Source organism: Rhinolophus sinicus, chromosome 1, assembly GCF_057876585.1.
Source record: "Rhinolophus sinicus isolate RSI-liver-muscle chromosome 1, RSI-T2T, whole genome shotgun sequence".
NCBI lineage: Eukaryota > Metazoa > Chordata > Mammalia > Chiroptera > Rhinolophidae > Rhinolophus > Rhinolophus sinicus.
Genome location: NC_142501.1, coordinates 192,573,907 through 192,584,624, shown reverse-complemented (window position 1 = coordinate 192,584,624; position 10,718 = coordinate 192,573,907). Strand labels below are relative to the sequence as shown.

Genomic DNA, 10,718 nt, shown 5'->3' with positions numbered 1-10,718 from the left:
AATTGTTCAACATAAACCAACATGGTCTTTCCACAAAATAACAACAACAATTCTTTCTGAAATACTGGCCACCCTTTATTATCTCACTTTTACAAGTGTGATTCTTAAAGATAGAGAAGTATTTTCACAAGTATATCAATGCCAAGAGGTCATGTTTTGAAGGTTCCAATTATGGAAGATGATTGTTAAAATGATCCAAGGTGAAGGAAAATAAATGTAGTCTATTTTTATGAAAGCAAATGTTCAAAGGTAGATACATACTCTTTTTGCTTATAGAAAATAAAAGAAATCCCTTTCACCCATGTTCTACAGTAGTCAGATGATTAAACTTGTAGATGCCTACAGATTTCCTCCTCCCCAGACTGATCTCTACTCTCCATTCACATGCTGATTCCTGTCACAAAGGTGATTGACAAAAGCTGAGTATAAAACACAATTTTAAATAATACATATATTTTTTATTTACCAATCACAATCACAACAGAGATACCACATGATAGAGGGAAACGATACTTGAGATAGCAACTCCTCAAACGTGATTGACAACAATCATCTTTAGGATATTTGGAGGAAAACAAAAAGTTAAATTGTCAAAAATAACTTAGGAAAGCTGGTTTAATTAAGCTAAGAAAAGTTTCGTTTGTACATCTCAGATTCTTGGGTATACAAGATGATTATAAATTTCTAGAAGTCTGGTATTTTCTAATCTTGGTATTCTCTGACTTAAGCAAATGATAATGTAAAAACAAACAAACTAAATGTCTCTTATATTAACTCCCAAGTATTCTATTTTTATTATTTAATCTATCCTCAAAATTCTTGAAAACCTATTTAAGTGGACTATCTAGCCACATTATTCTAGAATATTCATTAAAACATTTATTCCCTCATTCATTCCTCATACAATACATGCCTATGGATCATGTGTAATATGTGAAGCCCAGAGCAGGAATATTCACCAGGATTATTATACTCACCAGTGCATAAGAAACATACACTCTCTGCCGTCAGGAAGCAAACATTCTAGTGAGGAGAAACAGACATTAAATGAGGAAATGTGTCGTGTTCTGCTCGGCAAGAGCTGTGAGAAGCGAGAAGGGCAGCGCAGGGTTAAGAAAGACAGCAGCCAAGAATAGAGTGCAAGTGGGGCCAAGGGACTCAAGCCTCAAGGACTGAGCCCCTAATCGGGCCAACGCATTGCTTTTATTGGTTAACAAATGAGGAAGTAAAGCTTGTTAATCTCAAGATCTGTGAATTATGTGCCTGTTGGCTGTCTTTCTGAAAGTCCTCATTGTGTTCCAACCATACTGTGCTTTCACACATGCATAACTCCAGAGGATCCATTAAAAGGGAGGGACCGATATTATTCCATCGGGTCTCAGTTTGCTGAGACATCCCCTCAAGCAAGTTTTTCGGATATCTTTCCATCAGGCCTCAGTTTGCTGAAGCACTCCCTTGTGAAATCCTGGGAAGAGCGCGGGGAACAAACGGTTTGGCAGCTGTAAGGCAACAGAAATGATATATAAACATGATAATCTCAGGTTATAAAATAAATGCAAAAGATGATTGCTGGATGGAAACTGAAGGTGGTTGGGGAGAGGGGTTCAGTTAAATTCATTGTTTGGGAAAGACCACTTGGAGGAGCAAAGAATGAGAATTGTTTTGATCTGAGAGCTCAGGGTGCATACCCGTGACATTGGAAGTTTCATCCACAGACATGTGCAAGTAGCATGAGTTTGCAATGCCAACATCTAGTCCATCATTCAAGCATTTGGCAAAATGTGGCTGCTAGCAGAAACAAGCTAAAAAACTGTGTGTATATTTATGTGTGTGTGTGTGTGTGTGTGTGTGTGTGTGTGTGTGTAACTTGGCTTGGGGAATGCAAACTGCTAGTTATTGTTTTCTGTGAATCCAATCAAACTAACAATTTAAAGAAGTCCAAGTTTCTTCCTTGTAAAATTCCCTCTTTTTAAAATCAGTTAAGTGCTTGTTCATTTAAAACTCACATATAAAAAAAATACTAATGAAATGTCACTTACGGTTCTATGGCCTTAAAGTCACTAGGTGCATTGATTTGATCCACCTCATTTAATTCATGCAAGACCAGGTTTTTCCCAAAATGTGGTCTCTTGAGTACCTTCCTAGAAATACATTGCAGACCTTTTAGAGAAATGCAAGCTATGTGTTGTTATCCCAAAACTGTTTATCAGATTTTCCAAGGATGGAACCTGAAGAATGGGCATGTTAACAGGCTCCCCTAGTGGTATTTATGCCCACTAATTTTGAGAACTTGTATCCTAAGTGTCATGTGTCTTGCTATTCTATTTGCTGTCACAAGTAAACAGTGTTTTTAGATAATGATATATAGGTCATTTCATTACGTTTCTACCAAACATATTAATTGAAAGTAAAATCTAGAGCACTTAATTCCTCATTTCAGTATGATTTCATTTTTAGTTATTTTTATTTATTTATCAACTGTATTAAAATAATAATGGCAATTAAATAATGATACTGCCTTGGTCTGAATGTTTGTATCTTCTACAATTCATATTTTGAAACCTTAACCCCCAGAGATGATGGTATTTAGGTGCTTAAAACATGAGGGTAGAGATTACCTGAATGAGAATAGTGCCTTATAAGGAAGACCCCACAGAGATCCCTTGTCTCTTCCATCATATAAGAACATAGTGAAGAGGTGCTGGCGAAGAACCAGGGGGAGGCTTCTCACCAGAACCTGACCATGCTGGCAACATGACCTTTAATTTCCCAGCCTCTAGAACTGTGAGAAATACATTTTTGTTGTTTATAAGTTACCTATTTTTTCATAGCAGCCTGAATGAACTAAGACAGATACATTCCAAGAGACATTCAATGTTAAAAAATACAATAAAATGTGAAGAAATATAACATGTAAAGTACATATATAGTCAATTTGTGTATATATGTATATATATAAATCACAAAAATGTATTTATACATATATATACAAATTGACTATATATGTACTTTACATGTTATATTTCTTCACATATACATGTATATATGTGTGTGTGTATATATATACATATATATATGTATATATATATACAGTTAAAATTCATTTAACCAGTCATTCGCCAAACACAGATTTCATTGACTATTCTAGAAACGATGCTAGTCACTTAAGACATGGTGAAAGGATATTATGTTGGTCTTCAAGAAGTCCGAGAGAATTACACTTTATAACTGAAATCCTGTAAAATAATGGAAATGTAATCTTAGCATTGCTGAAAGGAGTAGGACAATTTGATTTACCAAAGTAAAAATCCTTAGAAGTGGCAAGACCAGTATATATCATTATCCTTGAAGCATGTCAGTGCCATCTATAGGAGTTACTATTGCAGCAAACAATGAATGTGACTATAAAAAAGTGGACAGATAGATATTAGGATCGTGCAAAAGTAATTGCAGTTTTTGCAATTATTTTTAACCTTTTAAACTGCAATTACTTTTGCACCAACCAGATAGATAGATAGATAGATAGATAGATAGATAGATAGATAGATAGATAGATGATAGATAAATCCAAGTTTGTAGAACCAAACAAAAAATCAGCCTTGGGGATCTATTTCAGAGTTTTATTCCCGAGACAGCAATGCGTGGCCCAGTTCCCTGGAAATTTACTCCTTTTTAAATCTGATTAGTAGTTTTTATGCTAAGAATCTTGAATATCCTTGGGAGTCAATTATATGGATTTCTTAAGGTATAACTGTATGTACTATCTTATGTGTTCCCAACACTGATAACAAAGACTACCCCTATCCAATTCAAACATACATGTATGCATACGTACATATATACATACATACACACACACACACACACATAACATAACATACATAAAAAGCAAAACAACGTGGAAACACTCAAATGTCTTAAAGAGTTTTTTTTCGTGTTTATTTCTTGTGCTACGTTGTTTTGTTCTTTAGCTTAATTGGCTGAACAATTTTGTCAAAGATTAGATTTTAAAAAGGCCAAGATATTAAAAAGAAAATATCTACCTAGCACCTAGAGGTTCCCTTTATCTCTACGTCCTTGTCAATATATATAATATACTGTTTTTCTTGTTTATGTTGTTGATTAGTAATTAAAGAAATCTGAACTAACACTCATAACCCCAAAGGAATGAAAAATGAATGGCTGCACACTAGTTTAGGCAGAGATTTGAGGATGTAATTTATTTATGAACTAATAAATTAATTCATAAGAATCTGAGTGTGTTTATGGGATTAAGGTTTTTTGCTCTGTAGTCTTTTCTTGGAAAACGGGTAGTTTAGAGGTTTTAGGCAGCTGGTGATTAAGACCATTAGACGAAAGTCAGTTTGGGTTTCCCCTTTTTACTCTCAATCGCCTCTAAGCCAAATGTGAGGACTACATTATACCTGTCAAAATCAATATACATTTGAGGAAAAACATATTTTATAGATAATATTGTAACCTTGTTCCAGACAGCATTTCTGTTTACTGTTCAGTTCAAACATTTTCTTCACTAAGTAAGCAATATGAATATGAATCTATGATAACAGAATAAACTCCTGAAAAATATCAGTTAACAAAAATGTAAACAAGTCATGTGGAAATCTCAATTTTTGATATATATATATATATATATATGTATATATACATATATATATATACATATATATACACATATGCACACGTGCGCGCGCGCGCGCGCGCGCACACACACACACACACACACACCCCCAAGAATATAATCATTAGAGATTGCTTCTGCTGAAATTCTTCTCTCAAAGATTTTTGAAAAGATAAGCTTATTTATTTTACTGAAAATACTGATTAGGATCAGAGATGTTCAAAATCTCAAAGGTAATTAAACCTTGAAAACTTGTCTTAAAGTCCCATATATTTTTAAAACACAAAAAGGGTAAAACAGTTAAGGAGAGGCTGAGGTCTTATAATGAGATTAAATCTGTATTTTTACACATAGTTTAAATTATCTTGAGTATCTTCTTCCATTCCCATTCTCAGTTTGATATCCATAGTCATGAGTAGGGAAATGTGTGATTGGCCGAGAACAGTCAGAGACAGTAGTTAGAAGACAGAGAAATGCTATCCCTTGTATCCTTAACAGCCTTAAGTGGGTTCTCTCCATCCTGAAGTCTAACATGAGGAAGATAGCCTTGTAGCTGATATTGTTAAATATGAAAAACTCCAAAGCAATAATATAAATAAATCCAATAAATTAATCATATGAGTTGTAATTCAAAGTTCTAGCCTTGTATCCTCTAAAGATTCCCTATTACAATATCCACAAATTAACAAAGTAGTCTTTCTCTTCTAACTTCCACTGAACTTTATCTGTATCTTTTCAGTGACCCCTTTACCAATTTTGTTAGTGTGAATTATTTATTTGCATATGTGTTCCATATACTTAAGAAGTCAGAAAGTTCTTTGAGGGATGGTGCCAGTTCTGTATCTTTCCCACAGTCTTTTGCGCATGGAAATTTTTAAATAAACATTATCTGAATAAATGAACATAGAATGGAACAGCCCATCAACAAACTAAGGACAGCTGAGCAACAAGATTATTGTCACTAAGCTGCTAATAGGCTCTGATGTAGGGAACACACAATCGATTTGTTTCAGTGGAGAGAAGGTTTGGTAAGTGGCTTGCTTGGGGGGTATTTCAGCTGTAGGGGATGAGCTGGTGAAAGTCAGAATGAGGGTTTCCTTTGCCTGGGGAGGGAGACTATTGATGAAGTGCTCCTTGGAAAGGATAGGGGAAGGGAAAGCAATGAAACTACTTCACTTATTTTACAGGTTTTTCTTAGAGTTGGCTCTGAAAATGGATTTCAAAAATGATAAAACCTCTTGGTAGACATACCTATAATTATAGCAATAAAAACATAATAAGTGGTATTTATTGTCTGAGCATACTTGCTTAAGAACATATGCTTAAAATACAGTTTTATTTTTGCTTCTGTTTAAATAGGTATATGTGAACATTTCTCTTATCACTTCTATTATCATTTCTATTATGAGTTTCTTACCTTGTGATATGCTACATTTGCAGTCTCATATGATAGAAAAGCAATATGTCATAGAGGTAAACATTGTGGACTCTAGATTTAGAATGCCTGGAATTCATCATTATTAGCTGAACGACAGACCACCACACAGCGTAAGGCTGTGCAATTGAGGTAATATTTGTAGAACAGTAAGGTTAGAGTTGGAGCCAGAGAATGGAATCAGCTTCCTCAAGGGCACATGGAGAACTGGAAGAAGGGTGGATACTTGTCCGAAATGTTAAACACACACACACACACACACACACACACACACACACACACACGAAAAACTAAGGGAATAACAAATGGTTGATAGGAAACCAAGAGTGTCCATTACATGCTACTTCTGATTTCTCAAAGAGGCAGGACAGTGATCATAACAGGACTTAATCACTTACCTGTTGGAAATCTCCTACCTTCTGATTCTCCACCCTAGTGCTACCACAGATAAAGGAGAATGTTGTTTAAGTGGCAGAAGCTTAATTATAAACTAAGTGATAGAATTTTGGGAGAAAGAAAAAACATTATTGCATGGGTGACCAGCAGGTATTAAGGATAGTATTTAAATTAACTTATTACAATATTTATTCATAAATGATAATAGACATCAAAATGTGAAAAATCAGAAATCAGAAGTTCATGAAATAACACCCAAGTTCAGGTTAAAATGAAGATATGAGGACACATTTGCAAAGCAGCGAGATGCATTAAGTTGAAAGCACAGGCTTAGGAAAAACACTACCTGGAATTCAGATACTTCCTTTGATTAATTATGTCATCCTCTGTACCTGCATGTTGTTCCTCTTTAAATCAAGCATAATGTTAACATCACTGCATGTGGTGGTCATGAAGATTAAATGGGATAAGCCAGGTAGAGTGCCTGGCCCCAAATAAATCACCAGCTAAGTATTATTATTTATTTTTTTGTCATTTCACATAAAATCATTTCCTTTTGACCTGGCCTTGGAAATGCATATATTTAGAAATACATATCTATGCCTACTTCTCCATAATATCAGAAGTATAAAATGATAGATTCAACAACTAAGAAACTTATGTTGTAATGAAGAAAGTGCCGTTTATAGTCTAGCTATGACACTTCATGAATGCTAAGGATATCACTGTGACAATATTTGACTGCAACAGATATTAAAGTTTGTATAAATCTATGGCTCTTACATAATATTTGGGTTAAAATAGATACATAAAATAATGTTCTGCCACATTAATGCATTAGGCAAACCCTGTTGTGCTTCTTAATTAAAGCTTTGAAAATGTTAACACCAGACTGTTTAAGTGTCAGCAAATTATGAACTTGGCTAATTAAAATTTAAGGGGGAATATTTGCATGATGGTTTTTCATAGGAAACATGTTTATATTTCACTTACAAGGAGCACTGATCATTCCACTAGAATGCCCTGGTGTGGCCTTAACAATTGTTTCTGCTTCACTTCTGTACTGAATCGTTGGTGTCTTTATGTACTTTATGAGTATGTGTTCTGAATTCAAACAGGATGTCCAAAATTCCTGATTAATTTTATAACAAAAATATGTATGCAAGTGTTAACAGTGAGACCAATCTCTTTTTTTTATTTCAATATCTAATAGTAAATTATGTCCCAAAAGATGCACTCATTGAGGACATTTAAACATTCACATGGGGTATGCCTTCTGCTAAAGTATGGCATGATAATATTAAAGGGCACCATAAGTCTACTTTGTTTTCATTTAATTTTTTTTTTTTTTTTTTTTTTTGCCAGTGCTTGGAAATTTAACCGATTTGATTTACATTAAAACCTGAAAATTATTATTTTACACTAGATTTCATTAGTTTTAAAATGCTATTGTAGCATGGTAACAACTACAAAAATATTCTGAAAAATAGCGCTGCTTAAAATCATACCAGTGTGAGGGAGGGGGAAATTTTCCTTCTTTCCCCCTTAGTTCTTCTGGCTGGTCTAATCAAATTGACAAGAGACAGATTAACAGTAGAAAATAACCCAGTTTAATTACATATGTATATACAGGACTTACGTAAGAATATGAGACTCAGGACAAATTTGACAGTTGAGTTTTACATACCATTCTGGATGAAGAACAGGGAGGCAGGAATCTGAGACTTCAAAGGGAAAGCAGGGAATTCACAAATAGTTGAGACACAACAAGCATTTGATAAACAAATTCTTTCTGGGCCACCCAGGAACAATGGAACAGAGAGGAAGTCCAGCAGATTTTGCTGGGTTTCCTTCCTGTCTGTCACACTTAGTTTATATTATGCAAAGGTGATGGCTCCCTTCCTATCAGCAGGTTTTTCTATCTGAATTTCTTCAGGCAGGTAAGGGGGAGGTAGAAAGCACTCCTTGAGTTTGTTGACTTTTATTTCACTTCAGGTGAAATAATCTGTATGTTAGGGTGGCATATTCTGGGGAGACTTGTTATGGACTCCTGCAGTTTCATAAAAATAACCAGTTCAAAAGAATTAATAGCCCTACAAAGAAATATTTCAGGGTGGCAATAACTTGCTCCCACTCACTGGATATTGTGCAAATTTTATCTCCTGAACAAGTGGAAATAAATAACCTCTATCATCTACTTGTTGTCAAGGTGCAAAAACAAAAATTATGTTCCTTAATTTTGTTTTATACACAGGTTTGAATACAGTGGGATTTATATTTGTCAAACATTTACTGCCTACCTAACAGGACTTCTCTTAGATATATTTTCTCATATATTTGAAACTGAATTCATTGTCAAATTTATTTTTTTGCATATTATTTTAGCATGAAAATTTAAATATATGAAAGTTAGATATCCTTAAGCATACAATATGGGATAAAATAACCCAATATCCTGATTCATCAATAGTAATACAAGTAAAATTCTAATCATAATAAATGAAATTGACAATAGTTTCGGACACTTAATGTGTGCCAGACCTCATCCTAAACATGTAATTTATTTAATCCACATGTATACTTATGCTGCAGATCATCCATTTGCTTCCCATTTCCAGTGGAGGACACGAGTACTCAGAAAGGATACATTGCCTTGGGTCACCCAGTTAATCACATGATATAGCAGTTAGACCCTCATTTGGTGTTAAATTGAGGATGATATTTTTGTCTTGAAGTTGCAAGCTTGCTTATCGAATTCAAAATAAATACTTTTTTTTGTTAAGTCTTATTCTTAGTCTATAACATATGAGCATATGAGTACCTATAAAATGTACAGATATATTTAGAGTGGTTGCAAGGTCAATTTTAACCTGAGGTAAAATTGAAATTGCCAAACAGTACAAATAGAAGAGGTGATTTCTAAATATTCATAGTAGCACATTTCACTTAAATTCTGAATTAATTTTAATTATAGATCTTTTTAAATGTTAAAATACGTTTTTCCCAAAAAAAAAAAAAAATCAATACATCACTTTTATTGCATCTTGAAGATATCACAAGTAAATCTGAGGAATCACCTGATAGCTTGCTGTTTCTGTAGCTGGACAACTTAGGTCTTATTCATCAGTCTGCTGAACTGTTCCTTTTTAAAAAACATAGATACCATCCAAAATTTTTCTGATATCCTTGTTTTTAACTGGTGTGGCTTGTTGAATCAAAGCAGCTGAATTTCATACAAGTTCAATGTCATTTCCTTCAAGAATTAACTCATCTTTCTTGGCTTGAGAAACTGAAAGAGCAATGTCTGACCTCATCCAAACCCTGCAGAACCATTTCTCAACCAAGAAATTTCAGATTTCAACAAGCGAACCATTCTCCTGATGACAACGCTGACGGAGAAGTGAGCACACACAGACCTCAGCTTGTAACTGAAGCCCATTGTAACACCCTTGATCATGTCCTGTACGTGACTGCAGCTAGTGCGAACAGTAGCCAGTTCCTTTCTACTTCCCCACAATTTGCCATGCTGGAGCCGCTTCTTTTTCTTTCCAAGGAGACTGAGTTCTGCACGGATGTGATTGAAGTCCCTCCTCAGGGTGCAATAACTGTGCTTTCCTTCAGAGTGATGTCCACATTTTCTGGAATGTCCACCGTCTGATTGCTGAGAATGGGCTTCATCCTCACAGTAGATGTAGCCAAAATGTTAAAATACATTTAAGAAACCAAATTTGATCTCATAAAGCAAGTATACAGAACCAGAGTTCCAAAGAACTCTTTACACAACAAGTGCTTAATTATTTAAGTTAGAGGAGGTATTTCATTGTACTACCAATATCGCTTTCTGTTGCCATACCAACTTTTCCATAATGTAATACAAAATAAAATATTTATGCAAAAAGTAGACAACGAGGCTCAACTTAAGTCAGTTTAGTTTTATATCACTATGGTTCGTTGATGTCATAGTTTTCTATATTGAAGGAATAATAGATTCACCCATATCGTCACTGATATGTTTTTTTAATTAAAATAAAGAAATAAATCAGAAATACTTTGAAATCATCTTACTGACCAAGTTACATGCTATTCTGAGAATAGCTAAGTCAGGAGACAAATTAAACTCAATAATATGAGGTATTTTACCAAGGGGAAAATATAGAAGACAGACACATATATGTTTTAATCTGAAATATTTACAGTCGAGTGAAAAATAACTTTATCAATCATCTATTTGCTTCTTGTATTTCTTAA

At 34.3% G+C, this 10,718-nt stretch overlaps 1 pseudogene; it reads right to left on the bottom strand.

Annotated features, from left to right (window-relative positions):
• Nucleotides 1-9,586: 9,586 nt before the first annotated feature.
• Nucleotides 9,587-10,154, bottom strand: LOC109448485 (large ribosomal subunit protein uL6 pseudogene; annotated as a pseudogene).
• Nucleotides 10,155-10,718: the final 564 nt, after the last annotated feature.